Here is a 14,873-nt window from a genome sequence, read left to right on the forward strand (position 1 = left end):
CTCGCGCGCTCCAACCGCCCGGAACCGACCGCGCGGCGGCGCCCCTCCCCCCACAACACGCCCACGTGACCGCCCCGCCGCGGCCGCCCCCTCCGCCGGGGCCCGCGTCAGCGCCGCTCCTCCCGCCGCCGCCGCGGCTCGCCGCCTCCGCCCCCTCTAAAGGCGCGGAGGATGCGTCGGGGCAACGTTCTACTTTAAAGGGAAAAAAGGGGGACGCCGAAATGCTCCCGGAAAAGTCAAGACTGAAACTCGCTGCGTCATGACCCTCCCACCTCCTTCCGCCGCTTTTTAATTACGCCAATTCTCTCCGGACGCTGATTGGACAGTTCCTGCCCGCCCGCGCGATGACGCGACGGAAACTCCGTCTCCCATTGGGGACGACGAGGAGGCGGGGCCAGAGGCGGGGCTACTCGCCCGGAGGCTAAAAATACACCCGGCTCCTCCGCAGCGCCTGGGCGCCGGCGGGGTTTGAAGGCTTCGAACTTGCAACGGGTGGGAAGTGGGCGGGAGAGGCGGAGAGCGAGCGGAGATGCTCCGCAGCTATTGGCCCGAGAGGAGCGCGGGGCGGGGCAAGCGGCGGGAGGCGCGGGGATTGGAGGAACGTCGAGCAGTTGGCTGACTGGCTCTCGCGCAGCCCTTAAAAGGTTGGAGGCGCGTGGCCATGGCGGGCTGGCTGTGGGTTGGCCGGCTCCCCCCTCATTTTTTTTTCCTTTTTTTTTTTTGGTACAGTCTCTCGCCGCTTTAGCGTTCCCAGGTCTAGGTTTGAGGATGTAGGTGGTGACTAAGCGTCGCCCGAGGCTTAGAGACGGGGGGCTGAAGGGGAGCTGCCTGAACTCCGAATGTCAGGAATTCCATTATAATCGGCGCGAGCCTCTGCAGCTGTGGTTGGAGCCCTGTGACGGGCGGGCCCCGGTGCGAGAATCCTGTGGTAACAGCCAACGCCAGCCCCTCGCGCTGCTCGTCCACGAGGCCGTTCTCGGGGAAGGGGCCGGGTGGGCGTTGGGGGGCGCAGGGTGTCTGTGAAGAGCCGCGGCGGCCCCGCGGAGCGCAGGAGGGCGACCCAGCCCGGGACAGGCGGGCCTGAGAAAATGAAGACGCCGTTGGGAGACCCCCCAGCCATGGCAGACAGCGATGAACGTGGTGGTGGCCGAATAAGCAGTTCCACTGCGGCCGCTCCTGCGAGTCTGCCGGGTGTGCGGCAGAGGCTGCCTGCGACAGCCGCCCTCGTGCCGCCCCCTCCCCCACGAGTGGGGCGGGAACCCCGGGCCGGCCTTGGAGCTCTACAGCTGCACGGGGTCGCACTGCAGCCCTGCCCTGAGCGGTCCAGCTTCCCCACCTGGGGAAGGGGAGAGGTGTAGGTTTGTATCCTCAGGGGTCTGCAGATTGAAGTCGCGGACAACCAGCTGGAAGCCATCTTTAAAACTCTATGGTTTGTCTCAGCGAAGAATTGCCTTCTCTATAATTTATTTAAAGATTATTATTTTAAAATTTTTATTGCCATTTATTAGAGAGAAAGAGATAGCTTCTGTCTACTGATTGACTCACCAAATAACTACAACAACTAGGGCTGGACCAGGGCCTACTCAAGAGCCCAGAACTCAATCCTGATTTTCCCACGTGGTTGGCAGATACCCGAGTACTTGAGCCATCACCTGCTTCCTCCCAGGGTGTGTGTTAGCAGGAAGTGGGTTTAGAAACAAGAAAAGCCAGGGCAAGCACTCCAATGTGCGGTTCAGGCATCTTAACCATGTATCAGACACTTGCCCCTCTTTCAAATATATTAAAATTACAGGACTCAAAATGGACCCGCCAGAAAAATACAGCACATTTGTCCAGTGAATTTGGATGCAATGAATGTATCACGTATTTTAAGTTTTTTTTTTTTGTAAACTTGTTCTCAAGGACTTTTTTTTTTTTAAGTTTTTTAAAATTTTTATTTATTTGAAAGATAGAGTTACAGAGAGAGGCAGAGAGAGAGAGAGAGAGAGAGAGGTCTTCCATCCGCTGGTTCACTCCCCAGATGGCCACAACAGCTGGAGCTACGCTGATCCGAAGCCAGGAGCCAGGAGCTTCTTCAGGGTTTCCCATGTGGTTGCAGGGGCCCAAAGACCTGGGCCATCTTCTATTGTTTTCCCAGGCCATAGCAGAGTTCTGGATCGGAAGAGCAGCAGCCGGGACCAGAACCGGCGCCCATATGGGGTGCCAGCGCTTCCGGCCAGGGCCTTAACCTGCTGCGCCACAGTATTGGCCCCATGTTTTAAAAATTTTATTTATTTATTTGAAAGGCAGAGTTAGAGACTGAGAGATTTTTCCATCTACTGGTTCACTCCCCAAATGGCTGCAACAGCTGGAGCTGGGCCAGGCTGAAGCCAGAAGTGTTCTCCAGGTCTTCCACAATGAGTATAGAAGCCCAAGCACTTGGGCCATCCTCCGATGCTTTCCCAGGCACATCAACAGGGAGCTGTATCGGAAGTGGAGTGGCTGGGGCTCAAACTGGTGTCCATATGGGATGCCTGCATTGCAGGCAGAGGCCCAGCCCACTATGCCACAGCATCGTCCCCTTACCATGGTATTTTTGGACAGATGGTACTGAACTCCTTGGTAGATTGCAAAATCAATTTAGACAGTGTTAGGTTTTTTTTTTTTTTTTTTTTTTTTTTTTTTTTTAAGGGAACAGAAAATAGTGCATATTGTGTACTGGGATCCATTATGAAATATATTTCTTATTATGAGTTGCCTCAAAAAGTTTGACAGCATTGTCCTAGCCTGGGGATATTAGTAATCAGATTGAGAAGCACAGTTGTAAAGGAAAAACTCATTCAAGACGTTTTCCAGGGGCCAGTGCTGTGGCATAGTGGGTAAAGCCACTACCTGTGACCTGGCAACCCATCTGGGCCAGGGTTTGAGTCCCAGCTGCTCTACTTCTGATCCAGTTCCCTGCCAATATGCCTGGGAAAGCAGTAGAAGATGGCCCAAGTGCTTGGGCACCTGCACCACGGAGACTGGGAAGAAGCTCTTGGCTCCTGGCTTCAGTCTAGCTCAGACCCAGCCGTTTCAGCCATCTGGGGAGTGAACCAGCAGAGGGACGATCTCTGTTTCTATCTCTCCCTCTCTGTAACTCTTTCAAATAAATCAATCTTTAAAACAAAAAGACATCTTCCAGCTATTGTCTTAAAGCCCCTTTCAGTCAGACCCAAGAGTTTAGAAGATACCTTTATTCCAGAGTGGAAAAAATTTATTTTGCTTAAAAATAACTCAGATTACCTAAAATCATAGGGACTGATGGTATGAATTCACATTGAAATAGTTGACTGCCGGCCGGCGCCGCAGCTCACTAGGCTAATCCTCCGCCTTGCAGCGCCAGCATACCGGGTTCTAGTCCCGGTCAGGGCACCGGATTCTGTCCCGGTTGCCCCTCTTCCAGGCCAGCTCTCTGCTGTGGCCAGGGAGTGCAGTGGAGGATGGCCCAAGTGTTTGGGCCCTGCACCCCATGGGAGACCAGGAGAAGCACCTGGCTCCTGCCTTCAGATCAGTGCAGTGCGCTGGCCGTGGCGGCCATTGGAGGGTGAACCAACGGCAAAGGAAGACCTTTCTCTCTGTCTCTCTCTCTCACTGTCCACTCTGCCTGTAAAAAAAAAAAGAAATAGTTGACTGCAACTAGAGGAATAGATAGTTGGGAGAAATGGACTTGCAGTTGAATCCAGAGTACCTACTGTGTTAACCGTTTAAGGGTTAGAAGGTGTGCTGCCACCAATCAACTTCTCCCTGGCAGGCTCTGCTAATTCAGCACTGCTGTTTCATGGTCTCTACACGCTCTCTTCCCTCTGTCCTTCCACTTCTGTTCCCTTTCCCTGCAAGCTAAGAACTACTCTGTCTTCTGTTCAAATTCCCAGAGAGAGGACATAATTAACTTAATTAATTGCCATGGTCTCTTGAGTGAGGAGCTCACGCTAAACATGTGGATTGCCTGGCAGGTCTCTGGTGGCCTTCACTCCCAGTGTTGGTGGCTGTGAGAGTTATTTGGAACTTGAACTGTCTGATATTGTGAGGTTCTTGTTAATTTTTCTTTAAGTATATCCAAGGACATTTGATTTTTTTTACTTCTTATTTTAAAATTTATTTGACTCTCTCTGTGTAACTCCTTCAAATAAGTAAATCTTTAAAAAATTTATATGAAAGGCAGAGTTATAGAGAGAAAGAGAGAGTGCTTCCATCCACTGGTTCATTCCCCAAATGGCTGAAATGGCTGAAGCTATGAGCCAGGAGCTTCTTCCAGGTCCCCCATGTGGATGCAGGGGCCCAACCATTTGGGCCCACTTCTGTTGCTTTCCCAGGTCAGCATGGAACTGAATAGAAAGTGGAGCAACCAGGACTCGAACCGGCGCCCACATGGGATATAGATGGCAGCTTAATCTGCTATGCCACAGCGCTGGCCCCAGAACATCTGATTTATAGTTACAACATTTTGTTTTTAATTCCAGAAGATAATCTACAGAACTTTTTCTCTTCTGCCTTTGGGTTAGACTAAGATAAGAGTGAAAACTACTCTTGTGCTTGTTTTTACCAAGAAGACATCTATGAAGTTATTTCATAGATGATCCTAATGAAAGTGGACATTAAGGAATTTTGTTGTTGTTTTAAATGTTTGATTGGGAAATACTGGAGAAGAACTAGACTTGTCTATATCTTGGCCACACCAGACTGATCTGTTTTCTCTCACCAAAGTGATTATTCGAAATCAAACAATGCACACAGGAGGAAACATGCCAAAGCCATTCCATTACATGATCGTCTTGAAATCAAAGGGGACAGATCTATACCTGTGGATGGAAGAAGGATTTTCCCAGCAGGGAATTGATAGTCCTGTCGTCATTTAGGACCAGAGCCAGTGCAGGGAGAGCAAGTCCCTGATGTACACTGGAATGAAAGCAAATCCTGCCCTCTCTAACACAAAGGATTTGGATTCTGAGGTATGCAGTTGCGTGCAGCGCTCCCAGAAGAGGGAATGTAGGGTATGCCGGCTCTGAGTGCACGGGTGTAGCCCACATGGGAGAGAGCAGGCTGCCTCAGCAAGGAGTTGTGAGGACGGATCATGGGCTCCCAGGCTTTGTGGTAGTCGTGAATTGTTCTAAACTGTTATGGATTAAATCGTGTTGTCCCCAAAAGGATATATTGAGGACCTCGCTCTCTCAGAATGTGATCTTATTTGGAAATGGAGCCATTCTGATGTGATTAGTTAAGATCATACAGGAATAGAGTGGGCCCTAAGGCAGTTGGACTGGTGTCCTTATAAGAAGTGGCGCAGACGGGAAGGAAAGATTGTCAATGTGAAGTCAAACCAGGGGTTACCTGAAGTTGGAAGAGGCGAGGGAGGATCCTTTCCCAGCGTCTTCAGTAGGGAGCATGGCCTCGGTGACACTTCGATTTGAGACTTCTGGCCTATGATACCATGGCAAAATTCATTTCTGTTATTTTAAGCCACCCAGTCGGTGATACTTTGTTATAGCAGCCATGGAAGACTAACAAATCAGCTATCCAAGGAATCAATAAAATGTGAGAGGTTCAAATCTTTAGACAGACTTGGCCCAAGCCTGGGCAAGAATGCTCCTTGTGGGGTCTTTCACTAGCAGCAGCTGCCTTGCCCACAAGCAAGTCTCCTGAGGGTGCTGCGCTGTGGCGTGCCCAGATGGTCAGAGCACAATACTTGGGGCTCATCCCTGTGAACCTGTGCCAAGACACCTGGATGATGCTCTGGAAGAGCCAGCAGGCTAATTCTTTGCCATAAAACAGGTGATGGCTTGTGTCAGTATGGTTTGGATCACATACGTTCCTCAAATGTGCCTTAGATGTGGAAGTTAGTCACAATAGTCACAAGCCATTGAAAGATAAAATCAACATTTGAGGGACATACTCAGGATTAGTTCATCCTATGGGAAAAATTCTCAATTAAAAAATTTTGGGGTAATGTATTTTTTAGATTCATGGACTTCCACTTGATTCTCTTTTATAATTTTCATATCTTTCCTGAAATTCTCCACTTTTTCACCCAAAATATCCATGTTCTGCAGGTCCTTTAAACATACTTAGGGTTAAAGTCTTTGCCTGCTCAGTGTAACATCTGGAGGCCAAATGTGTGTTTTTATTGAATGACTCTTCTCTTGATTATATGTCATGTTTTTGGGTTTTGTTCACCTCTAGTAATTTTTATTGCATTATGGATGATATAGAAATTCTGGGCCAGCGCTGCAGCTCACTAGGCTAATCCTCTGCCTGCGGCGCCGGCACCCCAGGTTCTAGTCCCGGTTGGGGCAACGGATTCTGTCCCAGTTGCTCTTCTTCCAGTCCAGCTCTCTGCTGTGGCCCGGGAGGGCAGTGGAGGATGGCCCAAGTGCTTGGGCCCTGCACCCGCATGGGAGACCAGGAGAAGTACCTGGCTCCTGGCTTCGGATCAGCGCAGCACGCCGGCCATGGTGTGCTGGCTGCAGCGGCCATTGTGGGGTGAACCAACGGAAGAAAGACCTTTCTCTCTGTCTCTCTCTCTCTCACTGTCCACTCTGCCTGTCAAAAAAAAAAAAAAAGAAAGAAATTCTGAATTCTGTGAAACTCTTGAAGTTCTTATTTAATATCTGTATGTGGTGAAAGGTATGGATTAACATTCCATATTTCTTTTTTTGCATACAATATCCAGTTGGGGCCAGTGTTGTAGAGTGGTGAGTAAGGCCACCACCATGTAAGCACCAGTTTGTGTCCCAGCTGCTCACTTCTGATCCAGGTCCCTGCTAATAGCTTGAGAAATCTGCAGAAGATTGTCCAAATGTTTAGGCTCCTGCCATTCATCTGGGAGTCCTGGAAGAAGTCCTTGGCTCCTGGCTTTGGCGTTGTGCAGATCTGGCCGTGGCAGCCACCTGGGGAGTGAACCAGCAGAGATGGAAGATCTCTCTCTCTAACTCTGACTTTCAAAATAAATACATAAATCTTTTTAAAAAAGACTTTTTTAAAAAGACTTTTTTAAAAAAAAAGATTTATGTATTTATTTGAAAGTTAGAATTATAGAGAAGCAGAGGCAGACAGAGATCTTCCATCTGATGCTTCACTCCCCAAGTAGCTGCAAAGGCTGGAGCTGGGCCCATCTGAAGTCAGGAGCCAAGAGCTTCTTCCTGGTCTTCCACATGAGTTTAGGGGGACAAATACTTGGGCCATCCTCTGCTGCTTTCCCAGGCACATTAGCAGGGAGCTGAATCGGAAGTGAAGCAGCCAGGACTTGAACTGGTACCCATATGTTGGCACTGCAGGCGGCGGCTTTACCTGCTGTGCCACAGTGTCCACCCGAATACATTAAGTCTTTTAAAAAAAATCCAATTGTTCCAGCACAATTTGTTGAAATGATTCTGCTTTCTATGCTGAATTTTCTTCACATTTGCTGTCAAAATTCAGTGTCCCATAAATGCATGAATTATTTCTGGACTCTCTTCTGTTCTATTGATTTGTCTGTCTGTCTTTTACAATAATACTGTACTGTCTTGATTACTGTAGCTTTATAATAAACCTTGAGATCAGGTAGTTTTCTGCCTCTAACCTTCCCCTTCCTTTTTAAGGTTGTTTTGACTGGCTCATCTGTGTCTTTTACATTTCATAAAAATTCTAGAATCTGCTTGTCACAAAAAAAAAAAAAACGTTGGAACTTTGGCGTTATTTTGAATCTGTAAATCAATATTGAGTCTTCTGACTCAAGAACAAGGTATCCACTCCATTAGATTGGGTTTGCATTAGTTTCTCCCAGCAATACTTAGTACTTTTCAGAGTGTACTATGTTTATACAGATTTATCCCTAAGTATTTGATATTTTGATGCTGTTATAAATGAGATTTAAAAATTTTCAATGTTAGGCCAGTGCCAAGGCTCACTAGGCTAATCCTCCACCTGCAGCACCGGCACCCCGGGTTGTAGTCCCGGTTGGGGTGCTGGATTCTGTCCTGGTTGCTCCTCTTCCAGTCCAGCTCTCTGCTGTGGCCCGGGAAGGCAGTGGAGGATGGCCCATGTCCTGGGCCCTGCACCCGCATGGGAGACCAGGGGGAGGCACCTGGCTCCTGGCTTTGGATCGCTGGCTTTGGATAGGCGCAGTGCGCCGGCTGTAGCAGCCATTTGGGCTGTGAACCAACGGAAAAAGGAAGACCTTTCTCTCTGTCTCTCTCTCACTGTCTAACTCTGCCTGTCAAATAAACAAATAAATAAATAAAATTTTTTCAATGCTTGATTGCTTGTTGGTCTTTTATCTTGCACTTTTGCTAAACTCACCTATTAGGTTTAGTAGTGTTTTTTTGTAAATCATATCTACATAGACAATCATGTAGCTTTTACTGTTTTCACTTTGGATGCTTTTTATTTCATTTTATTTCATTACTTTCTTGCTGAATACAAGTAATAAGAGCAGAAATCTATCTTTTTGTTTGTTTGTTTTTTAAAGATTTATTTATTTATTTGAAAGGCAGAGTTACAGAGAGGCAGAGGCAGATGAGAGAGAGAGAGAGAGAGAGAGAGAGAGAGAGGTCTTCAATCTGCTGCTTTGCTCCATAGGTGGTCACAACTGTTGGAGCTGTGCTAACCCGAAGCCAGGAGCCAGGAGCTTCTTCCAGTCTCCCACATGGGTACAGGGGCCCAAGGACTTGGGCCGTCTTCTACTGCTTTCCCAGGCCATACCAGAGAGCTGGATCAGAAGTGGAGGAGCCAGGACTCTGACCGGTGCCCACATGAGATGCCAGCACTGCAGGTGGTGGCTTTACCTGCTATGCCACAGCAGTGGCCCCTGTCATTTATCTTACAGGGTAAGCCACAAAAATTTCACCATTTAGTATAGTTTTAGCTTTAGGTTTTCGTAAGTGCCCTTTATCACTTTGAGGTTTCCTTCATTTTCTAGTTTAATGATAGCTTTTACCAGAAATGGATATTGAATTTTGTCAAATATTTTTCTGAGTCTATGAAATGATTGTTTTTTTTTCTATTTTCATTTGTTTATCTGATGAATTATAGTGATTGAATTTCAAGTGTTAACCTAACCTAACCATGACTCCAATCTGTCATGTTCTATTATTCTTTTTATATATTGCTAGATTAGATTGGCCAAAAATTTGTTTCAGTTTTTTTGCATGTTTCTTCAGGAGGGATAACAGTCTATAATTTTCTTTTTGTATAATTTTTTTGTCTGGTTTTGGTAACAGGGTAATTCTGGCCTTGTGGCTAGAAATGTTTTATCTTCTTCAGTTGTCAGAACTATATTAATTCTTCTTTAAATGGTAAGAATTCTCCAGTAATGCTATCTGGGCCTGGAATTTTCTTTGTGGGAAGATTCTTTTTTAATTTTTTTAAAGATTCATTTATTTACTTGAAAGTCAGAGTTACACAGAGAGAGGAGAGGCACAGAGAGAGAGAGAGAGAGAGAGAGAGAGGCCTTCCATCCAATGGTTCACTCCCCAGATGACCACAAGTATTTATTTTTTTTGGTTCATCCCCCAAGTGGCTGGAGCTGTGCCGTTCTGAAGCCAGGAGCCAGGTGCCTCCCCCTGGTCTCCCACACGGGTGCAGGGCCCGAGGACCTGGGCCATCCTCTACTGCTTTCCCAGGCCATAGCAGAGAGCTAGACCGGAAGTGGAGCAGCCGGGTCTCAAACCAGCGCCCATATGGGATGCTGGTGCTTCAAGCCAGGGCATTAACCCTCTGCGCCACAGCACTGGCCCCAGTGTGGAAAGATTTTTAGCTACAGAGTTAATATCTTTTTAATAAGTAAGGGCTATCTGGGTAATCTATTTCTTCTCCAATGTGTTTTGCTAGTTTGTATCTTTCAAGGAATTTGTTCAGGCATTTGGTTCAGTGGTTAAGATGCTGATGGGACACACACATCTCACACCAGAGTACCCAAGTTCAAGTTCTGGCTCTGCTGCTGATTCCAGCTTCCTGCTACTGCACATATTGGGAGGCAGCAGAGTAGTCGGGTCCCTGCCACTTGCATGGGAGACTTAGATCGAGTTCTTGGCTCCTGGCTTTGGCCTGGTCTGGTCCTGGCTGTTACAGGGGGGAAGTAAACCAGTGGATGGAAGATAACTCTCTGTTTCTCTCTGCCTTTCAAATAAACATTTAAAAAATAATGTTCCTTTAAAAAAGGGAATTTGGCCGGCACCGTGGCTCAACAGGCTAATCCTCTGCCTTGCGGCGCCGGCACACAGGGTTCTAGTCCCGGTCGGGGCGCCGGATTCTATCCCGGTTGCCCCTCTTCCAGGCCAGCTCTCTGCTGTGGCCCGGGAAGGCAGTGGAGGATGGCCCAAGTGCTTGGGCCCTGCACCCGCATGGGAGACCAGGATAAGCACCAGGCTTCTGCCTTCGGATCAGCACGATGCGCTGGCCGCAGTGGCCATTGGAGGGTGAACCAACGGCAAAGGAAGACCTTTCTCTCTGTCTCTCTCTCACTATCCACTCCGCCTGTCAAAAAAAAAAAAAAAAAAGGAATTTGTCCATTTCATCTAAGTTGTCAAATTATCAAATTTATTAGCATAAATTATTTATTAGCATAAATTTATTAGCATACCTTTTTAATGTACCAATGCCATCTCACTAGTCCAAGTGATCAATTTCAGCTCACAATTGATAGCTGTGATAGGTCTAAGAGTCAAAGAGATCACACAAACAAGACTAGTGTCTGCTAATACTAACTGATAGAATCAAAAAGGGAGAGAAGGATCCAACGTGGGAAGCGGGATACACAGCAGACTCATAGAATGGCAGATGTCCTAAACAACACTCTGGCCTCAGAATCAGCCCTCAAGGCATTTGGATCTGGCGGAAGAGCCCATGAGAGTATAGCAGGCATGGAAAGCCAAGATATCATGGGAAAAAAAAAAAAAAGACCTAAATGAATGATCTCTGTGAGTGAGATCCCAGTGGAAAGAACGGGGCCATCAAAGAAGGAGGTACCCTTCTCCGAAGGGAGGAGAGAACTTCCACTTTGACTATGACCCTATCGGAATAAGATCAAAGTCAGCGAACTCTAAAGGCTTCCATAGCCCTGGCAACTCATGACTAGAGCCTAGGGAGATTACTGACGCCATGAACAGGAGTGTCAAATTGTTAAATCAGCAACAGGAGTCACTGTGTACTTACACCCCATGTGGGATCTGTCCCTAATGTGTCGTCTAAAGCGAAGTGATGCTATAACTAGTACTGAAACAATATTTTTATACTTTGCGTTTCTGTGTGGGCACAAACTGATGAGGTCTTTACTAATTATATACTGAAGTGATCTTCTGTATATAAAGAGAATTGGAAATGAAAAAAAAACAACCTGGTGTTAAAATGGAAATGGCATTGAAAATGAATTAATTTGAAAAAAAAAATTATGTAGGACCTCTGTCTTTAATGTGCTGTACATTGCTATTTAATGCTATAATTAGTAATCCAATGGTAGTTTTTTCACTTTATGTTGCTATATGGGCAAAATGTTGAAATCTTTACCTAATATATACTAAACTGATCTTCTGTATACAAAGAGAATTGAAAATGAATCTTTACATGAATGGAAGGGGAAAGGGAGCGGGAAAGGGGAGGGTTGCGGGCGGGAGGGAAGTTATGGGAGGGGGGAAGCCATTGTAACCCATAAGCTATACTTTGGAAATTTATATTCATTAAATAAAAGTTTAATAAAAAAAGATATAAAACTGAAAAACATTAAAAGTAGAATTTCAAAAAGAATTTAAAAGTAGTATCACTGGTATACTTTGACATAATAGAATGTTTGTCTCCTTTCAGATGTATATCTGCATATTTGTATGCGATGTAAGTAAGGATGTGAGCATTATGATTATGCATTGAAATCATAAAAGCTCAATTTGACATGTAATCAGTAATTGTCAACTAATAAATGAGAATATAAAATTTCAAAAAAAAATCTATAGTAATGGCACTTATTTCGGAGCTTTGCAATTTGTATCTTCTTTGCTTTATTCTTCATTAGAATGGCCACACTTTCATCAGCTTTATTGATTTCCTCAAATATTCAGGTTTTGACCTGATTGATTTTATTTTTGGAAGTTTTCTATTCTACTGGTTTCTGCACATTTTTCTGTTCATTTTGGGTTTCTTTCCCCCTTTTTAAAAATATAGATGTTGAAGTTACTGATTTGAGAGCTTTCTTCTTGTAACATACATATTTAGTGTTATAAATTTATCCCAGTGTTGCTTTGTATCTCACACACTTTAAAAAATATTTATTATTTATTTGTTTGAAAGGCAGAGTAGCCGAGAGGGAAAGATGGACAGAGAAAAGTTTTCCATCTACTGATTTACTCCCCAAATGACTGCGATAGCCAGGACTTGGCCAGGCTGCATCCTGGTCTCCCATGTGGGTGCAGGTGTCCAAGTGTGTGGACCATCATCTACTGCTTTCCCAGGCACATTTGCTGGGAGCTGGATTGAAAGTGGAACAGCTGGGACTTGAACTAGTGCTCAGATGGGATGTCAGTGTCTCAGGTGGTAGCTTGACCTGCTGTGCCACAACATGGGCCCCAACATCTCACAAAATTTTTTTTTTTTTGACAGGCAGAGTGGACAGTGAGAGAGAGACAGAGAGAAAGGTCTTCCTTTTGCCGTTGGTTCACCCTCCAATGGCCGCCGCGGTAGTGCGCTGCGGCCAGCGCATCGCGCTGTTCCGATGGCAGGAGCCAGGTGCTTCTCCTGGTCTCCCATGGGGTGCAGAGCCCAAACACTTGGGCCATCCTCCACTGCACTCCCTGGCCACAGCAGAGAGCTGGCCTGGAAGAGGGGCAACCGGGACAGGATTGGTGCCCCGACCGGGACTAGAACCCGGTGTGCCGGCGCCGCAAGGCGGAGGATTAGCCTGTTGAGCCACGGCGCCGGCCACAAATTTTTTTAAAAAGATTTATTTATTTATTTGAAAGGCAAAGCTACAGAGAAGCAGAGGCAGAGGCAGTGAGAGGGAGAGGTCTTCCAGCTGCTGGTTCACTCTCTAAATGACTGCAAAGGCCAGAGCTAGGCCAATCTGAAGCCAGGAGCCTGCTGCTTCCTCTGGGTCTCCCATGTGGGTGCAGGGTCCCGAGGACTTGGGCCATCTTCCGCTACTTTCCCAGGCAAATTAGCAGGGAGCTGGATCAGAAGTGGAGCAGCTGGGAATCAAACTGGCACTCATATGGGATGCTGGTGCTGCAGGCAGTGGCTTTACCCACTATGCCACAAGTGCCAGCCCCTCACAAATTCTATCTGCAAAGTTTCTATTTTCTTTCAGCTCAAAATGCTTTCTTTTTTTTTAAATAAAAAATTATATTTACTTAGAAGCATTCAGAATGTCAACAAAAGAGCTGCACCTTTATTTTTGCAATTACGGAGTGGTATTCAGTTAACAGAACAACAATTATGTCTTATAAACTGCAACTGAAGATGAAAAAAACGACCATCCCCACATATAACTAATTTGTGCTGTGTACCAACCTGCTTTAAATTCTCATGCAAGTTTACAGCCCTCAAACTATACCAGGCAAGGTTAGTGGCTACTGAAATTACCATATAAGAACTACATAAGAACACATTCGGTGGGGTATTAACTATACAAAAAAACTTACACTACAGATTAACAACAAGTCTTAACACATTCTTAATTTCAATTTTTTTCTTTAAAAGTAGTGAGTTGTGTACAGAGGGTTAAATGCTTTATGTACAAGAAAAAAGTACTGTGCTAGAACCAACTTATTCCTCCTCCTCATCTTCCTCTTCTTCCTCCTCTTCTTCATCTTTTTCTTCCTCCTTTTCTTCTTCAGCTTCCTCTTCTTTTTTTTTTTTTTTTTTTTGACAGGCAGAGTGGACAGTGAGAGAGAGACAGAGAGAAAGGTCTTCCTTTGCCGTTGGTTCACCCTCTAATGGCCGCCGCGGTAGCGCGCTGCGGCTGGCGCACCGCGCTGTTCCGATGGCAGGAGCCAGGTGCTTCTCCTGGTCTCCCATGGGGTGCAGAGCCCAAACACTTGGGCCATCCTCCACTGCACTCCCTGGCCACAGCAGAGAGCTGGCCTGGAAGAGGGGCATCCGGGACAGGATCGGTGCCCCGACCGGGACTAGAACCCGGTGTGCCGGCGCCGCAAGGCGGAGGATTAGCCTGTTGAGCCACGGCGCCGGCCTTGCTTCCTCTTCTTCCTTCTTTTTCTTGCTCTTTTCAGCCTTGATGACTCCCTTTTTTGCTGCCTCAGGCTTTCCTGCAGCAGCGTTGTGCCACATCTCTCCCAGTTTCTTTGCAATGTCACCAATGGATAGGCCAAGATGTTCTCCTTGGATTTTTGGGTGATAATCAGAACAGAACAAGAAAAAGGCCCAAGCAGGCCTCTTGGGTACATTGGGATCCCTTTAGGAGGGATATGGGTTTTCATTTATCTTTCAGAATGAGCCTTGTCCCCCCTTGCCATGTCTTCACATTTTCTCTTCTCTTTAGCAGACATGGTCTTCCCCCTCTCTGAGCACTTCTTAGAAAACTCTGAGAAGCTGACGGAAGCATCTGGGTGCTTCTTATGCTCCTCCTGGCAAGTTTGCACAGAGTGATGACATTTTGCTTCTTGGCTTCTGAGGGTCTCCTTTGTCCATGCTTAGTTATTTTTCCTCAGTGAGGCACAGAGTGGCTCAGTGCCCGTCTGGCTCTCACTTCCCCCGGCGCTGTCTCTATGGAGCTGGATATACTGCAATGGCTGTGTCCAGAATACTTTCTAATTTCCTTTTTGATTTCTTCTTTGACACATGGGCTGTTTATGTGTTGTTTATTTTCCATTCAGGTCTCATGTATGTGTGTGTATGTGTGTGTGTATGAGTTTTCTTTTTTTTTAAGATTTATTTAT

The 14,873-nt window shown here is 46.3% G+C and overlaps 1 pseudogene; it reads right to left on the reverse strand.

Annotated features, from left to right (window-relative positions):
• Positions 1-13,743: 13,743 nt before the first annotated feature.
• Positions 13,744-14,625, reverse strand: LOC133761145 (high mobility group protein B1-like; annotated as a pseudogene).
• Positions 14,626-14,873: the final 248 nt, after the last annotated feature.

The sequence above is a fragment of the Lepus europaeus genome, chromosome 5 (genome assembly GCF_033115175.1).
Source record: "Lepus europaeus isolate LE1 chromosome 5, mLepTim1.pri, whole genome shotgun sequence".
In the NCBI taxonomy this organism is placed as follows: Eukaryota; Metazoa; Chordata; class Mammalia; order Lagomorpha; family Leporidae; genus Lepus; species Lepus europaeus.